This window comes from Poecile atricapillus, chromosome Z (genome assembly GCF_030490865.1).
Source record: "Poecile atricapillus isolate bPoeAtr1 chromosome Z, bPoeAtr1.hap1, whole genome shotgun sequence".
In the NCBI taxonomy this organism is placed as follows: Eukaryota; Metazoa; Chordata; class Aves; order Passeriformes; family Paridae; genus Poecile; species Poecile atricapillus.
In genome coordinates, this window is record NC_081289.1 from 71,205,001 (window position 1) to 71,218,991 (window position 13,991).

The window sequence follows — 13,991 nt, forward strand, 5'->3', positions numbered from 1 at the left end:
CAGCATGCTGCATATTCTTTCTCCTCTGCATTAAACGGTTCTTTTGAATTTACAAAGACGTTTAAAGCCTGACAAATCCAAGTTTCAAAAGAACCATATCTAGGCCAACAAACGTGGTCAGATCTTACTTCCTTGTTTGCCCATTCGATCATGCAAAAATTAATCATCTTTCCTCTATCCTTTTTCCTTGTACTTGAGGTAATATCCCAATTAGCTAACATAATTCCCAAAGGACTATCTTGGGGTATTTCTTCTAGCAAGTTCTTTTTGCCTTTGTTTTTCCCCAAACCCGACTTACTGGTTTTCTGCCCCACTTTTTTTTTTTTTTTTTTTTTTTTTTTTTTTTTTTTTTCTGCAATTGCTTTTTAGTTTGTAAAGGATACAACAGATAACTCTCAGTTTCTTGTGTTTTAGTAACAAATTTATCTTCCCCCCCAGGGAAGCCACAGGGTAGCATAGTCACTCTCTTCCTGATTTAAAGCTTCTTTTGAATTTACATACTGATTTAAAGCTTAACAAATCCAATCTTTAAACGATCCAAATTTTGGCCAATTTAAATTATCTTTTTGGATCATTTCTTTTGTCTATTTAAACATGCAATAATGAATCATTTTCTGTTGACTTTTTCCTCTCTGGGATTCCCATGTATCTTCAAATCGTACCATCATCCCCAGTGGGCTGTCCTGAGGAATGCTCCCCCCCTGAGAAACCCCCTCATGGTTCTCAGATATCCTGGGCTCTTGCAAATTCCCCTTATAATTTGCAGCCCCTGGGTTTAAGGACTTCTTCTCCTTTAAACCCATCTCTGGCAGCAACTAATCAAGAAATCTCCGGTACCAGGAGAATCTTGATCCCACTCATTTGGTCTGTGGTTCAACTTCCTGCCTCACTAAATATTATTCTGTTGCACTATCCTGTCTTTTGCCAACTATTTGGTTCCCGCCTAATTCTCTCTCTTTCTCAATTTGTTCCCCCCCCGTCAACTACTTCTTTCTGGCTACTTCTATTTGCAATCCCTCTTATCTACATTCTTAAGTTGCCAACTATTTCTCTTTTTCAAGAAAATTGAACCTGACTCAGTCACTCTCCTCCTGAGTCACTTGACTCAGCGATCAGATCGCTCCCTTCTCCCTGAGGATTTTTCCGTGGGTTTTAAAATTGGGACTCTCCCTCCCGTCCCTCCCAGGGATTTTTACTCGTTCTTCTCTTTCACTCCCCTCCTTTCCCAGCTTGTATCCTCACGGAGAGCCGAAAACTCGGTACATTGGAGGCCCACTCTCACTTCAGGGCTCTGGGCTGCCCAGCCCCCATCTCAGACACTCCACACATACACACAGGCACACAGCTGCCCCCCTGGCCCAAGCCCGTGGTACTCACACAGTCCGTTTTCCCACGCAGTTCTTCTGCACAAGACATTTTACAGGCACCTTCATCTCTGGCTGGCACTCCTACAGGAGCTCTTCTGAGCCCTTGCTACAGCTAGCTTCTTTTGCTTATGCTTGATCCTAATTGTAACTCCTATTTCCAAGGGAGCACGAGCTAACCTTGGGACCACCTGAAATGATTGGTAAGGAGCTCCTTCCCATGGTTAGATGCTCTTCCCTTGGACTTGAGTTCCCAGGTGTCTTGGTTCTAGAAGACAGGTGTCTGCTAGGGAGAGCAGGAGCCTCCCTTGCGATGAAAGAATGTAAACCCCCTCCCTCCGAATTATTATAATTTTGAAATCAAGGGGTTTTCAGGCAGAGATCTGGGGATAGGAATAACAGTTCTTTACTAGTATAACCAGGTAAACAAACAAACAATAACTACAGCAATAACAAGAAAACAGAACCAGGGACCCCGGGACAGCTTTCTCGGCTGAGACGGGATGGAGGAGAGGCTTTGTTTTCACAAACCCCTCGGGCAGTCAGTCCCGGTGCTCCTGCAGGGCTCCGAGGAAACAGTCAGCTGGAACAGCAGGGACGAGCTGCAATCCTGGGCTGGTGGATGAGGTGTATCAGCAGCTCCACGGCGATGCCTGGCAGGACAGGGGGTGCGAGGCCACCAACCAAAGAGGGGAGAAGGAGAGGCAGCAGCTCCGCGACCCAGCGCACCAACGTCCTTCTTCCCCGAAGCCGAGGAAAAAAGCCAGCCAAAAACTGTCCCCACCCTCCTTTTCTGCCCCCTTCTCCGCCACCCTGGGCCCGGCTACTCTTTGTCCTTTGTGAGCACCCTTAAGTACCGGTAGTTAGGCTTCCCAGCACATAATGGGTAAAAATTCCCACCTAACCCTCAACACTATCCACCCCGAATTTTTTCCCATACCAAAATGTTACATCAAATATTAAACCTTTAAATTATACACTAACACATACTACTTTAACTATATACATATGTACATGCAGATACAGATACAAGCACAGTGTCATGGGTAGTTCACCCTAAAACCAGGTCCCCTTGGGGTATGCACCGGGTCTCTCCATCTTTTTGCATCACCCACCAAGTGCAACCCGGTCCTTGAGCAAAGACAACCCCACGGATTGGATTGTCTTTGCTGGAGGCAGAATTAACCCAAACAGTTTTTCCCAGCATACCTCTCATATGTACCACTGGAACCTTATCTCCATCTGTCGTTCTAAAGGGCTCAGATTGGGCAGGGCCTGCTCGGTTAGTGGAACCTCGGGTGTTCACTAACCATGTGGCTTTTGCTAAATTAATCTCCCAGTTCTTGAAAGTTCCCCCACCCAGCGCCTTCAAGCTGGTTTTAAGCAGGCCATTGCACCGTTCAACTTTTCCAGCAGCGGGTGCATGGTAGGGGATATGGTACACCCACTCAATGCCATGTTCCCTAGCCCAGCTGTTTATAAGGCTGTTCTTGAAATGAGTCCCATTGTCTGACTCAATCCTCTCAGGGGTGCCATGCCTCCAAAGGACCTGCTTTTCAAGTCCCAGGATGGTGTTCCGGGCAGTGGCATGAGGCACAGGGTAGGTTTCCAGCCATCCTGTGGTGGCTTCTACCATGGTGAGCACATAGCGCTTGCCTTGGCGGGTTTGGGGCAGTGTGATGTAGTCAATCTGCCAGGCCTCCCCATACTTGTATCTGGACCACCGCCCACCGTACCAGAGGGGCTTCAACCGCTTGGCCTGCTTGATCGTGGCACACGTCTCACAGTCATGGATAACCTGAGAAATACTGTCCATGGTTAGATCCACCCCTCGGTCTCGTGCCCACTTATAGGTGGCATCTCTACCCTGATGACCTGAGGCATCATGGGCCCATCGAGCTAGGAACAACTCTCCCTTGTGTTGCCAATCTAAGTCTGTCTTTGACACCTCTATCTTTGCAGCCTGATTCACCTGCTCATTGTTTCGGTGCTCTTCATTAGCCCTACTCTTGGGGACATGGGCATCTACATGACGGACCCTCACAGACAGTTTCTCTACCCTGGTGGCGATGTCTTTCCACTCATCAGCAGCCCAGATTGGCTTTCCTCTGCGTTGCCAGTTGGCCTTTTTCCACCTTTCCAACCATCCCCACAGAGCATTGGCTACCATCCATGAATCAGTGTAGAGGTAGAGCTTTGGCCACCTCTCTCTTTCAGCAATATCCAGGGCCAGTTGAACAGCTTTGAGTTCAGCAAGTTGGCTTGATCCACCTTCTCTTTCAGTGGCCTCTGCGACCTGTCGTGTGGGGCTCCATACGGCTGCTTTCCACTTCCGGTTCGTCCCTACGATGCGACAGGAACCATCAGTGAACAGAGCGTAGCGTGCTTCTTCTGCTGGCAGCTGGTTATATGGTGGAGCTTCTTCAGCCCGTGTCACTTGTTCCTGCTCCTCTTCATCAGTGAGACCAAAGTTTTCACCTTCAGGCCAGTTTGTAATTATCTCCAAAATCCCAGGGCGATTTGGGTTTCCAATACGGGCGCGCTGCGTGATGAGGGCGATCCACTTGCTCCATGTAGCGTCGGTGGCGTGGTGAGTAGCAGGAACTTTTCCTTTGAACATCCACCCCAGCACTGGCAGTCGGGGTGCCAGGAGGAGTTATGCTTCTGTGCCAATCACTTCTGAGGCGGCTTGGACTCCTTCATAAGCAGCTAAGATTTCCTTCTCTGTGGGAGTGTAGTTGGCTTCGGACCCTCTGTAGCTTCGGCTCCAGAATCCCAGTGGTCGGCCTCGAGTCTCCCCAGGCACTTTCTGCCAAAGGCTCCAGGACAAACCATTGCTCCCGGCTGCAGAGTAGAGCACATTCTTCACATCTGGTCCTGTTCTGACTGGGCCAAGGGCTACTGCATGAGCAATCTCCTGTTTGATCTGAGCAAAGGCTTGCTGCTGTTCAGGGCCCCAGTGGAAATCATTCTTTTTTCGGGTAACCAGGTAGAGAGGGCTCACGATCTGGCTGTACTCAGGAATGTGCATCCTCCAAAAACCTATGGCACCTAGGAAAGCTTGTGTTTCCTTCTTGTTGGCTGGTGGAGACATTGCAGTGATCTTATTGACGACCTCAGTGGGAATCTGACGCCGCCCATCTTGCCACTTTACTCCCAGGAACTGGATCTCTCGAGCAGGTCCTTTGACTTTGTTCTTCTTGATGGCAAAGCCGGCTTCTAGCAGAATCTGGATGATCTTTTCTCCTTTCTCAAATACTTCCACTGCTGTGTTCCCCCACACAATGATGTCATCAATGTACTGCAGATGTTCTGGAGCCTCACCCTTTTCCAGGGCAGCCTGGATCAGTCCATGGCAGATGGTGGGGCTGTGCTTCCACCCCTGGGGCAGTCGGTTCCAGGTGTACTGCACTCCCCTCCACGTGAAGGCAAACTGAGGCCTGCATTCTGCTGCCAGGGGAATGGAGAAAAATGCATTGGCAATGTCAATAGTGGTGTACCACTTCGCTGCTTTGGACTCCAGCTCGTACTGGAGCTCCAGCATGTCCGGCACGGCAGCGCTCAGCGGTGGAGTCACTTCATTCAATGCACGATAGTCTACAGTCAATCTCCATTCTCTGTCAGACTTGCGCACAGGCCAGATGGGGCTGTTGAAGGGTGAGTGGGTTTTGCTGACCACCCCTTGGCTCTCCAGTTCTCGGATCATCTTGTGGATGGGGATCACAGCATCTCGATTTGTCCTATACTGTCGGCGGTGCACTGTCGAGGTGGCAATTGGCACTCGCTGTTCTTCCACCTTCAGGAGTCCTACTGCAGATGGGTACTCTGATAGTCCAGGCAAGGTGTTCAATTGCTTAATGTCCTCTGCCTCCACAGCAGCTATTCCAAAAGCCCACCTGAGTCCCTTTGGGTCTTTGTAATAGCCATTTCGAAGGAAGTCCATGCCCAGAATACACGGGGCCTCTGGGCCAGTCACAATGGGATGTTTCTGCCACTCCTTCCCAGTCAGGCTCACCTCAGCTTCCAACAGAGTCAACTGCTGCGATCCCCCCATCACCCCAGCAATGGAAACAGGTTCTGCCCCCACATGTCCTGATGGCATTAGGGTACACTGTGCACCAGTATCAACTAAAGCTTCGTATTTTTGTGGCTCTGATGTGCCAGGCCATCGGATCCACACCGTCCAAAAGACCCGGTTTTCCCGTGCCTCTTCCTGGCTAGAGGCAGGGCCCCTCTAGCACTGGTCATCCTCTCCTCCCTGGGCATACATGCTAGAGGTTCCTTCAAGGGGATCATCCTCTTTTCTGTAATATCTGGCAGTTTCGTCACAGGAGGTTGAGGCTACCTTCACTTTAGTGGAACCTTTCTGGTTACTGGTTCCCTGCCTGAGTTGACGCACTCGTGCTGCCAGGGCAGAAGTGGGTTTCCCATCCCACTTTCCCATGTCTTCCCCATGGTCACGTAGAAAGAACCACAGCTCAGTTCGTGAGGTGTACCCTCTCTCTCTAGCTGGGGGACGTGGGGCTTGGAGTTTTGGGCTTGTGACCCGCACTGGTGCCATATGGGAACTGCTCTTCCTCATCTCTTCCCTCATTTCCCTCATCTCCTCTTTGAGTTCCTTAATCACAGCAGAAATCTTAGCCTGATGTGGGCCATGGACCATACTGTCATAATTTCTAAGCCTGGTGGCAACAGAACCCACCGTCTCTCGGCCGTTATCGGCATTAATCGTTGCAATATAGGTGGTGTAGTCACGTGGCCCTAGATTTGCCAGACTCCACAACATCTGCCCAGTGCACCTGACTTTGTCGGGGTCATTATCATGCTGTCCACCCCTTCCAAAAAGGACCTCTAATATTGCCACTTCTCTCAGCTGTTGGATCCCTTCCTCAATGGTTTTCCATTCCCTTCTATGATAGTGCTCCTCCATTCTCTCTCTATGGACAAACCTTTCTCTTACACTCATCAAAAGCCGCTCCCAGAGGGAAAGGGGCCCTTGCTCCCTGACGAATATCTGATTCACACCTGAGTCCTGCGTCAAGGGTCCCACATTCCTTGCCTCACCACCATCCAGCTGCACGCCTGTACCCATAAGGTCCCAGACCCGAAGTAACCAGGTGGTATAAGGCTCACGCCCTCGCCTCACAATGTCTTTTTGTAACTTACGGAGACTGTCATATGTCAGAGACTCAGTAATGATTTCAACTTCTGGCTCCCCTGTGGGTTGTGAGGACCCTCCTTTCTTATCCTTATCAGCAGGGTGCTGTGATTTCATCTTAGACTTCCTCGTTTCCACAGGGGCAACAGCTGCTGGCTGTGACTGCCCTTGCGGTTCAGCTGGAACCTGGATGGTTGTAACATCTGTGGGTTCCACTGCTGCACCATCAGACTCTCCCTCTTTGGGGCAGGGGGAGGGTTTCCCAGCAGCTGAGTAAATGCACTCCTTTAGCATCTGGCCCATCTCATGCATCTCCTTCACCAGCACCCCCACCCACCCTGGGTGGTTCATTTCTGAGGTGGGCTGTGGGGCAGGGGCAGGCTCTGGAGCAGCACTCCCTGGGGCAGGGGCAGGCTCTGGAGCAGCACTCCCTGTCTCTGGGGCAGGGGCAGGCTCTGGAGCAGCACCCCTAGTCTCTGGGGCAGGGGCAGGCTCTGGAGCACCACTCCCTGTCTCTGGGGCAGGGGCAGGCTCTGGGGCAGCACCTCCGGTCTCTTTCCCTTTGTCTCTGAAGGCTAGGTAGAACAGGCCTATCAGCAACACCAGCCACTGTATGATGTCATTAGCATCCAGAGAAGATTTTAGCCCTTTGAAAACTGGCGGGGTAGGCCCAAGGAACTGGGTGAAAGGTTGGGAGAAAATTTCCCCAGCTGTCTTTTTCTCCCAGTAGGTACCATTATTAAAGTAACCTGAAAACCATCCAGTTAGTGTGTGACAGCTCTGAATCCATGAGCCCGCCGTCCAGAGGACGTTAAACATCCATGAATTCCTCACCTTATCAACCCACAAAACAAGCTGGATAATAGCCACAGTAGCCTTAGTTATAGGACCCATATTTAGGTAAGGTGCAGCAAATGGGAGAAATATAGCTGTGACCACATGGCCCACAAACCTGGGTAAGCTAAACAACATGGTTCTACCTAACAAGGTTTCTAAATCCAGCACACAAAAGTTAGGTTATTTAAGAACTGTTATTCCTTTTTTGCCCTTTTTCTCTCAGTGCCCCACGTTGGGCGGCCAAAATCTGTCTTGGTTCTAGAAGACAGGTGTCTGCTAGGGAGAGCAGGAGCCTCCCTTGCGATGAAAGAATGTAGACCCCCTCCCTCCGAATTATTATAATTTTGAAATCAAGGGGTTTTCAGGCAGAGATCTGGGGATAGGAATAACAGTTCTTTACTAGTATAACCAGGTAAACAAACAAACAATAACTACAGCAATAACAAGAAAACAGAACCAGGGACCCCGGGACAGCTTTCTCGGCTGAGACGGGATGGAGGAGAGGCTTTGTTTCCACAAACCCCTCGGGCAGTCAGTCCTGGTGCTCCTGCAGGGCTCCGAGGAAACAGTCAGCTGGAACAGCAGGGACGAGCTGCGATCCTGGGCTGGTGGATGAGGTGTATCAGCAGCTCCACGGCGATGCCTGGCAGGACAGGGGGTGCGAGGCCACCAACCAAAGAGGGGAGAAGGAGAGGCAGCAGCTCCGCGACCCAGCGCACCAACGTCCTTCTTCCCCGAAGCCGAGGAAAAAAGCCAGCCAAAAACTGTCCCCACCCTCCTTTTCTGCCCCCTTCTCCGCCACCCTGGGCCCGGCTACTCTTTGTCCTTTGTGAGCACCCTTAAGTACCGGTAGTTAGGCTTCCCAGCACATAATGGGTAAAAATTCCCACCTAACCCTCAACACCAGGTTTTGGCACCAAAGTGTTATAAATAAAATTAGAATTTTGACAACTAGGTTTCTTGGGTTAATGGCAGTTTAAGTAAAAATGAATATGATTCAGTCAATTGAATAGTAATTTGGTATAAAAGAATAGCGTTCAGGAAAATAATACAATTTAGTAAAAACATGACAATTGATAGATAGAATTTGCCAGGAGTTCAGTACGATTACAGCATAAGCAAAACCAACCGGGGTACGGGGAGGGCTTGTTACCCCACCTCACGTCCAAAACCGACCAGGGTGCGGAGGCTTCCCACCCTGCCTCACGTACAAAACAAAGCACTTCAAGCTAACCTAATATACTGTATGCTTAGACATATTCATGAATATTTCCCGTAAGTTTCCTCTCAGTTCCAATTTTTCTGACTTTACCTCACTATTCTTCACGGCGCACGCTTCACTTGTTGTTAGGGGGTCTTCAGCCTTCCTTTGGTGGTCTTTTGGCGAAGGCTTCTCCTCTTCCTCGTTGTTCTTTGGATAACCTTACAGGTTTGCGCCTGCATACTAAGCGTTGTGTTACATGAGTCTACTCATTAGTCTGATATTTACTGATTTTTAGGCCCAATGCCTAAAGTGGTTCTAATTTGGTCCCTCTCAAGGTCATTTTCGTCTTGGGGCATCACCCAAACTACATCCTGTACCTCAGTTTTACCATGTCCCATCTGTAAAGAGGTGCATCTCTCTTGGAACACTGATTCTTTTGATTGCTTCAAATAATCACTTTAATAACAGTTACCATTCAGTTAGCATGAATCAATTCCATTTATTATAAGGATGTTCTAGTTTAGGGTGAATTTGGGAGAAAAACTCCAAATGGGGGTTCCCCAGGGAAAAACAAAATTCAAATGACCCCTCCCCGCAACTGGTCTGGGAAAAAAAAAGAAATTTCCTTGGAGAGAAGTGGAAAAAGCTGTTTATTTAACAGAAAATTGAATAATAATAAACAATAAAACCTCTCACCGTTCAACGGGATGGCAAATCTAAGAAGAAAAGTCCTTTTCATGTGGTGTAGCTCAGCTCACTCAGGTTCTTATCAGAGTCTCCGGTGCCAGAAAATGCCGAAGCCCAGGCCCCGGTGGGCCACAGGCGTGAGCTCCTGGGATTTGTCTGGGTGTTTTTCAGTCCAGAGCAGGTTTGCACAGATCCAGGAAAAAAATTTTAAAAAGGTCCAGGGAACTCCTCTGCCTCAGCTAGCTAAAACTAACCAAAAGCCAAAGAGAAGCTCTGTGCTGCTGTCTGTCCATGCTGCAGACACCACAGTCCAGCAGCAGGATGTGGGGGAGTGATGTTTTCTTTCACCACAAACTGTGTGCTTCTTCTTTCCCCTCTTCACCCTCAGAGCCAGTCTTAAAGGTGCAGAAGTTAATATAGAACATAAACCAGGCGATTGAGGATACCAGTATCATAAAGTCACCCCAGGACAAAGGAGAAAATAGGAGTTCAGAAAAGAAGGGACATTTTTCTTCATGTTTCATGGCCCTTATTTCCCACATGTCCGTCTTTGTGCTGCTCCATCCAGAAAAGGCCTCTTTTTGAGGACCTCCTTTGTCATCTGGGTGAGGCACGAGAAACACACGAATACTGGCCTTGTGCCCTACTAGAGAGAAGGAGGCAGGTGGTTGAAAAGTGGATGGTCCATTGGACTGTTTAGTCGCCCCTGTAGTAGAGTTACGGTTACATTGACTTTTCCACAGTACTCCGTGGCTAAGAATGAGGAGCTGCCCTTGGCTGTGTTTGAAGGATACTGACACTTCAAAAGAAACGTGCTTCTCTTGTGTGTGGCAGCATGAGCCTTCCCCAGTTTTCTACAGTACTGGTAGAATTTAATGACACAAGCACCTCAAGGTAAATGATGGATATTGCATTTCAGTGTTTGGGCCAAAAATTGGTTTAAAAATTAGCCACAGAAAAGGTTGTAATTTTTAGGAAAGAAAAATTCTTCAAACTGTGGTATATGGTTTTCAATCAAGATTTTTTTTTTCCTAAAAATTACTTCTTTCCCATTTAAAACTAATTTGTAAAGAACGTGTGTCAATGTACAGGTCTGATCGCTTTAGGCCCCGTATCTTTCCTTTTTCCTATAGGGCAGTGTAACTTTTGAATCACAATAATTTTTACCACTTTGAAAATGCAACTTTAGTGTTTTTCCTACTAGTGGATACTTACCTGTTCCATGTTAAAGAACAGACAGTTCTGGCAGTGAAATATGCTTTACGTAAATGTATCTTTTTTCACTGCTCTTCTGGTATTACATGCAGCAGGGGCAACATTAAAGCAGTCTATACTGACTTATTTTTGAGGAGCTATTAGAAATTATTAATATTTTCAGTATATCTGCAATAAATTAGTGTGTGTTTCAGCTGCAACTCTCCTGTGCGCTCTAGTGCCAGCAAGATCTCCTTGCAGTGTAGGAAGACACAATTTTTGCTGATATGCACCCAGCTATGTGACTGTCCTGGGGGTTAGGTGTCTGGTTAGGTGTCCTTCCTTTTGTTCCTTCTCACCTATCGTGTTTTCCCCATTAACTAGCTGTAGGGAAACCTGACTGCTCATACTTACTGGGTGTTGGAGAAGACAAAGAGTTTGGCTGGGCCCAGGGGGGAGGTGGCCCAGGGAAAAAGGGAGGGCGGAGGCAGGTGGGGGCTGGCTGGTTTCTTCAGCTGCAGAGCAGGACACACTTGAGGGGCTGTTGTTGCTTGGGGAAAGGAATTTGCCATAACCCAGATGGAGATGCTGCTGCTGCTGCTGCTTCTTTTCCTGTGGGCCTCGCAGCCCCTGTCCTGCCGGGACGTGCGGCAGTGCCAGCCACCGCCGCGGAGCTGCTGCTACACCTCAGCCACCGGCCCGGCATCTCTGCTCATTCCTGCTCTTGCAGCTGGGTGGGTGTTCCTCAGAGCCCTGCTGGGCTACCGGGATCAACTGCCTGCAGGGGCTTTGTGAAGCAAAGCCTCTCTTCTATCCTTTCCCGTCTCAGCTGAGAGGGCTGTCACGAGCTCCCTGGTTCTGTTTGGTTGGTAACGCTGTAGTTCGAGTTGTTTGTTTGCCTTGTTGTACATACCAGTCAAAAGCTGTTCTTCCTATCGCCAGATCTTTACCTGAGAGCCCCTTCATTTCAAAATTCAGAATTATAATAATTTGGAGGGAGGGGGGGGTCTACATTTTTCATTCCGGGGGAGGCTCCTGCCCTCCCTCACAGACACCCATCTTACAATTACAAATGGCTACACCTGCGCTAACAATACATTACACCATGGAAATCTCATTTAAGGGTCAAAAAAGGCATTTATTAGATTATTAGAACAATGCTATGTAAAAATATACAAATATTGTTATGTAAGAATATACAAATATACAAGTACCAACTTAAATTATGTTAAGAAAAGATAATTTATTTCCAGCCTCTACAACAAAACTCACTATACATAAAAATCAATTAGATGTTTAACCATTTATTACATATTACTAAAAACATACGGCCCATATAGAAATACAAAAATATACTTTCCCTCTCTAAATAACAGTATACAAATAGTGGTCATCACAGCTGACAGAATTCTACAATTCTACTACTCCATATCATATCAATCCATATCCAATGTTAACATACAGATAAAAATATAAAAATACACATATCTACCTATGCAAATACTAATATACCTATTTAAAGAGCAAAATAACTATAATTGTATCAATCAAAATATACACAACTGTATCTCCTAGGTATAAGGAGATAGAATTTAACACAATTATAACAACATATATGTATACTTATATACACGTACAAAATTACAAACATGTATGTGTATATATCCATACATATGTACAAAGAATATATCCATAAATAGAAAAACATATATATAGAAATATTTCTATACAAATAGGAATATACATATATACATATATAAATAGCCACATAATTATCCCTCTTTATGCCTAAGTCCATTCTTCTTTAAACAGAGGGAACTCAGCTCCCCCATCTTCAAAGCCTCTCCCTCAGTCTCTTCCAACCGTGCAGAGCAGCTCTCCTGGACAAGGACAGCAGATGGGACATCTGGGAGGCAAAGGGAACACCGAGTCATTATTGGGACCTTTCCCTTGGCAGCACCTGCCCTTCCAGCAGGGAAGGGAAAACCTCAGAGCCTCCCCAGGAGGGCTGAAAGAACAAGCAGGCCGAGCGGGCCAGTGTGTGGCTAGCCCAGGCGCGGCGGGACTGTCCCGCAGCCCCCGGCAGCCCGGCACAGCTCCCGGGCCCTGCCGGCACTGCTGCCTTGCCCAAGGACAGCCCCTGTGCCGGCCGGGGCAGCAGCGCTGAGCAGCCCCAGCATGGGCAGAGGCTGCTCCTGCCCAGCCGGGCAGCGCCCATGGCTAAAGCCCACGCCACCCTCAGCACCGCGCGGCCTCACCGGCCCTGTGGCCTCACCCAGGCTCTCGGGGTGGCAGCAGCAGCAGCTCCCTGTTCGCTGCTCTTGCTCGTGGCCTTCAGCTTCTCCCTGCTGGCTCCTGGCAGTGTCTGGCTGGCCTCAAGGTCTTCAGGGCAGCTGTGGCAAAAGTGGAGGCTTTGGAATTGGTTCCAAGGCCTGGCAGAGCTGCAGTCCCTGACCCCTCTGTGCTCCCTGCTGGCCCCTCCATCCCCTCAGCCCCGCCGTCCTCTCGGCAAAACCCCAGCCCCCCCTTCAGTTTCTTCAGCCCCTCGCAGTCCTCTCACCCCTCTCAGTCCCTTCTGACCCGTTCTGTCCCCTCAAAGCCGGCACCCCCCTCTGCCTGTGCCACCTCCCTGTCACCTCAGTGCCACCATCGCACTCTGCTCCCCCACAGCCCTCAGTGTCCCCAGCAGCTCAAGGTCACCGTCCATTCAGCGTCACCGCCTCCTCGGCCCCCTCAGTCTCACCGTCCTTCAGCAGCTCCTCAGGGGACAGTGCCTGGGGCCATCGGCAGCTCCCACCGCTCCAGGGACAGCTGGCGCTGGAACTGCTGCTCCACCGGGCCCGGCCCTAGCTCGGACCCAGCACAGGAAGAGGGGACAGAGGGGGCACAGGGGGAAAAAGAAGAGGTGAAAAAGGCAGCCGAGGGGGGAGAGAGGTTAAAATGCAGCCTAAGGCTACACAAACATAAACCTATCCCTCTGAACATCTATATTTCTCTTCAAATATACCTATATGCATTTATAAATAGAACTGTCTATATATGTATATATGTATATTAATTTTACTCTTGACATATATAAATTTCAATCAGAAAATCTATAAATGCAATTCCATATAAAAAATATATCACATCTTTAACTATCTATATCTACACTTTACTAGACAGATCTCTAAATAGAGAGCTTCTATAGAATCTATATTATATATAAATATATTAAATAATTCAATCTATAGAAACAGAGCATTAGAATCTATAAACGTAACTATAAGCACTACTAAGTAGAACTACAGAACTACAGAAAGCTATACAGGTAAAACAGAGGGATTGTGCCTGCCTGATGGTCACAGGCCCTCCCTCTGTCTCTTCCTGCCGTGCAGGGCAGCCCTCCAGGAGACGTCTCTCAGGCATCTGGGAAGCAAAGGGAACACGGAGTCAATATTGGCCCCTGTGGGTGGGGCCCTGTTTCCCTTGGGCAGCCATTGTCCTATCAGGGACTGGAGAAGATGGTCTGAAAGGCAGACTCTCCCTTGGGAATTTGAAGCCTGCT

The 13,991-nt window shown here is 48.5% G+C and overlaps 1 long non-coding RNA gene across 1 annotated transcript; it reads right to left on the reverse strand.

Annotated features, from left to right (window-relative positions):
• Nucleotides 1-12,252: 12,252 nt before the first annotated feature.
• LOC131573632 (uncharacterized) lies at nt 12,253-13,545 on the reverse strand. Its single transcript, XR_009276223.1, has 3 exons — nt 13,188-13,545; nt 12,720-12,837; nt 12,253-12,350 (listed from the first exon to the last, which is right to left on the reverse strand). It is a non-coding gene; the product is annotated as an uncharacterized LOC131573632 (long non-coding RNA).
• Between the last annotated feature and the right edge of the window lie 446 nt (nt 13,546-13,991).